Source organism: Corylus avellana, chromosome 3 (genome assembly GCF_965113065.1).
Source record: "Corylus avellana chromosome 3, dhCorAvel1.hap1.2, whole genome shotgun sequence".
NCBI classification, from domain to species: Eukaryota; Viridiplantae; Streptophyta; class Magnoliopsida; order Fagales; family Betulaceae; genus Corylus; species Corylus avellana.
Window position 1 is genome coordinate 22,217,343 of NC_142492.1, and position 4,815 is coordinate 22,222,157.

Genomic DNA, 4,815 nt, shown 5'->3' on the forward strand with positions numbered 1-4,815 from the left:
ATAAAAGACAAGCCTGTGATATCCATCGATCACAATTTTAACGTAAAAAACAGATAGTCCAAAAATCCTTATCTATCACTCTCCAACAAAGTGAGGGTTCTAAGATTGTGACTTGAGAGTTCTGGATTGTGAATTCAACAAACATTTTACGAGTATTCAATTCAAGTGCTTAAAGAACAATGGCCAGAGGTTAGTATTTCTTTTATGTTTATATAATTTTCTCCTAATTTCTTACACGTTAAACATGCACGTGGCTTCAGTGACGTGTCGATCTAGCTCATTCTTCCAAATCCTATAAATACAGTACTACTACTGTAAGGCCAATCTTCTCATCATTTAAAGCCATTTCCTTTAACCGTTTGTCGATTTGATTTGATAGGAGGGATCGATGCAAATGCTTATTAATTATAGGAATATACTTCCTGCCTCTTCTCTGAATTCGTCCATAGGTTCCCTTTTTCTTTTCATTTTTGTAGGTATGGTGACTGGGTTCCTATTATAAGCAATTGGCAAATGGCCGGACCTGATCGGACTAAAAAATTCAAAAAATTCTTTTCCAAATTAATTCAAATATTTTTACTTTTTACATTACATCAATAATTTTTTGTTACTATTTAAATAAAAAAATCACTACAAAACAAATTTTCACTTTTTTTATACAGAATATTCTTACTTTTTTCTCTCATATCAATCAAATCAGTTATAGTACCGTTCCACTTCCTTTTTCCATTCCATTGCAAAACGCAGCATCGTTTTTTTTTTTTTTTTTTTTTTACGTCGTCTGGATTCTCTGTATTGTATTGAACAAAGTGAACGTCTTATGCTGCATGAGTGCCAAAAATAAAACACAGAATGTCATATTGAATATAATAATAAAAAAAAAAGGAATAATGGTGAAAGATGATAACTTATATATAAATAGATAGTGACTTAGGCTCTGTTTACATCGGCATAAATGGTTTTTAGAAAATGATTTTCGCATTTTATGGTGTTTTACTTCGATGTAAAGTAGTGGTCAACAAAAAATATTTTCCTTTTGACTAAAACCGTAAACCATTTTTCGACTTTGAGCATCTCATTTTCAAATTGACGGACCTTGCCAAGACTCGCCCAGAACCTTGTCGGGACTTGCTCGGGATCCGCTCGGGATTTGACCGGGGCTCACTTGGGACCCTGCCAAGACCTGCCTGGGACCCGACCGGACTTGAATGGGACCCGCCCGGACCTTCCCAAGACCCGCCAGGGACTTGCCCAAGACCCACTCGAGACCCGATCGGGACCCCGCTGGGACTCGCCCAGGACTTGACCCGAACCCGCATGGAACTTGACCGAGACCCAACTAGGACTTGCCCGGGAACTCGTTAGGATCCGCCTAGGACTTGACTGGAGCTTGACTAAGACCCGAGCAGGTCCTGGCGGAAAAAATTTTACAGCGTTTATTATGCACAGGGAATATATATATATATATATATATATTTTTCCAATAAAGTCCCGGCAGGGTCTCGGGCAAGTCCCAGGCAGGTCCCGGTCAAGTCCCAGGTAGGTCCCGGGCGAGTACAGGTCAAGTCCCGGGCAGATACCGACGACGTCCCGGACAAGTCACGGGCGGATCCCAATCAAGTCCTGAGCGAGTCCCAGTGGGGTCCTGGCCAAGTACTATGTGGGTCCCGCCGGTACTTGGTAAACACCGTTTTACCCTTTATTTTCTGTGCGCGCGGTAAGAGCCGTAAAATGTTTTCAACAGAAAATATTTTCAGGGAAAATGACTTCCCTGAAAATATTCTCCGACATAAACCATTAATTAATACAAACCAATGGTTTCTGTCGAAGAATATTTTCTTTTATTTATTCCACCTGAACTCTCATTTCCCACTCTCTCACTCTCGCTCACCAGACAGGTAGTGATAGTATTTGGGTCTATTTGATTCTTTAATAGTTTCTGCCTTTCACAATCTCCCTCAATAGTTTCTGCTTGATTCTTTTTCCATTAGTTTGGGTCTGCTCTAATTGAATCGAGGTCTTTTTAATGATTGCTCTCTCTCTCTCTCTCTCTCTTTGATCTTGAATGGTCTAGAATTTTTCATTTTCTAATGCTTAAATATAAATGCAATTTTAAGATTTTAATAATTATGAGATTTAAAATTAATTATGTGTTACTTAGTTTATATATATATATATATATATATATATATATATTTATACACACACACACACAAGCTTATACAAGCTTCCTCACGAGCCTAACCGAGTCGAGCCGAACTTGCTTAATTTAATATTCGAGTCAGAATTTGTGTTCACGAAGCGTTTCATTTAATAATCGAACCAAGCACGAGTTGAGCTTATACGAGCCGATCTCGAGCGAGCGAGCGAGCGGCTTGCTCACTTAATACCTCTAATCTCATTCACTGGGAAAGAAAAAGGCTTTCTATCTTTTTGTGGACAAAGACACTAAAAAAAACCAAACAAAAGCTAATTAATTAATTTGGACAAACCCATAAGATTCCAATTAAGATGTTAAAAAAATGGGTAACTTCACTAAAGACCCCTGAACTTCCACTCGATTTGACAAACCCTCCTAATTAAACTTCAAAATCTCTCAATTTAGTCCCCTGAACTTTCAATTGCTCCCAATTTGAACTCCTCCATCAAATTTAGCCTTTAGAAGTACCAAAAAAAACCAAAATATTCCTGATTTTCATTTTTTTTTTAAATTAAAAAAAAAAAAAAAAATTGGAATTAAGGGTAAAATTGAAATTTTATATAAAAATCAAGGGTATAAAAGTCATTTAATGTTTAAAATCGGACGGAGGGATCCAAATTAATTGCAATTGAAATTTTAAGGACTAAATTGAGAGATTTTGAAGTTTAAAAAGATTTATCAAATCGAGTGAAAGTTTAGGGTCTTCAATAAAGTTACTCCTTAAAAAAACATAAAGCGCATGGGACGTCCTTTACGCTTCATTGTTGGAAACAACGTAAAACTCGTTGCTTGAGTGACGTGTGCACATCTTATCCAAATCCAACTCGTTTTAGTGAAAGCATTGACGACTTGTACAAATTGATACAATGGATGCAAAAGTTTTGGACAGGATGGACAAGATTCCGTTTGTTGACACTCCTTTGCACATATATATCTGCTTATGAAGGGCACATCCGGTTTTTCCTTTGTTCATTCGTTAAACAAAAGAAAATGGACGGAAAAAAATTAAAAGAAGCTTGATTTGTACACATCTGAAGGTGGGTTCAGGTATCATGTGTTTTTCCACTTGTATGTCGGTGATGTCACAGCGGTTCCCGAATCCCTATATCCATCCATCTAAGCGTCATTAATTAGATTCATTACAGTCGACTCAGCCAATCCTATAAAAGCAAGACAAGCTAATCTTCTCATTTGCCCCCGTAACTAGTAACTCTCCTCATCTGCATTAGTTGTAGGTTTCAACATTTTCTTTTGATTTCCTAGCCTAACTATCACTATCCTCTTAATTCTAATGGATCAAAGTTTGAGGAATGCTGTTGAGCAAGGAAGCATTGACGCCTTATACGCATTGATACGGGAAGATGTAAATGTTTTGGATAGGATCGATGACATTCCATTTGTCGAAACTCTTTACACCTAGCTGCATCTTTAGGGTACATCCAGTTTGCCATGGAGATCATGAAGTTAAAGCCCTCATTCGCTAGGAAGCTTAACCAATATGGCTTCACTCCCATGCACCTTGCTTTGCAAAAGCACTATGCCGTACAAAATGACTGTGTTTTACAAAGACACCAGACCCTATTGGTGCACCGGCTACTTGACGATAATGAGGACCTTGTCCGTATCCGAGGAAGGGAGGGCGTGACTCCTTTGCATTATGCAACTCAAATAGGAAACCTCCCTCTTTTGAAAAAATTTCTACAAGTCTGCCCAAAGTCTTTTGAAGATGTAACAATTTGAAGACAGAATGCACTGCATATTGCCCTGAAATATGGCATGGTCCAAGCTTTTAAGCTCCTGCTAAAATGGATTCGGCAGGCTTGGTTTAAAGATGCCAAATTGTTAGAGGAGAAATTGCTATTTTGGCAGGATGAGAAAGGGAACACTCTATTGCACGTTGCAGTATACAGAAATCAACTCGAGGTAAGTCCTTTCCACTCAAAGTTATCTAGTAAAGGAGAATAGAGTTGGTATAATGGAGGTCTATCAAAAATTGTCTTGAAAATTTTACGTAAGCTTTGCGGTGTGATATTTGCCTTTATTTTTGTCGGTAGTTGTAAAATTTTATTTAGCAATATTTGGGTTTTTATTTTTTCTTGGGGCGACTGTTTGGATCAGTAATTATGCATCTTTCCAATTCTCTACATGTTGCAGGTAGTGTCGTTGTTAATGGCTACAAAATTAGTAGATTTAAAGGCCAAGAATTTAGAGGGTGATACGGTCTTTGACATCTTGGAACGCCAAACACATGTTGAGAGCCAACGGATGAGAGATAGGCTACACCACGGGCATGTTGTCGTTGTCAGTCGTTTAATAGCTATAGTTAAATTATCTTTAAGCCTTCTCCAAAATTTCATACAACGACGGTGTGGGAAGCTTTTCGTACGAATACGTCGTCAGGAAACAGATATGACAGAAGAGAGGCGCAATGCACTGTTGGTTGTTGCTGCTCTACTATTAACGGTCACCTACCAAGCAGCACTCAGCGCTCCTGCCGAAGCTCATGATAAAGCCAATCAGTTCAACGGCACAGCCCCGATCAACGCCAGCAGAGACCCACTCGCCCATCTGTTCAACAGCACAGCTCCGCTCAGAGCTTATTGGAACGCAATCAA

General features: G+C 38.6%; 1 pseudogene; it reads left to right on the forward strand.

The window, feature by feature from the left end:
* Positions 1-3,491: 3,491 nt before the first annotated feature.
* On the forward strand, positions 3,492-4,165 carry LOC148586925 (uncharacterized; annotated as a pseudogene).
* Positions 4,166-4,815: the final 650 nt, after the last annotated feature.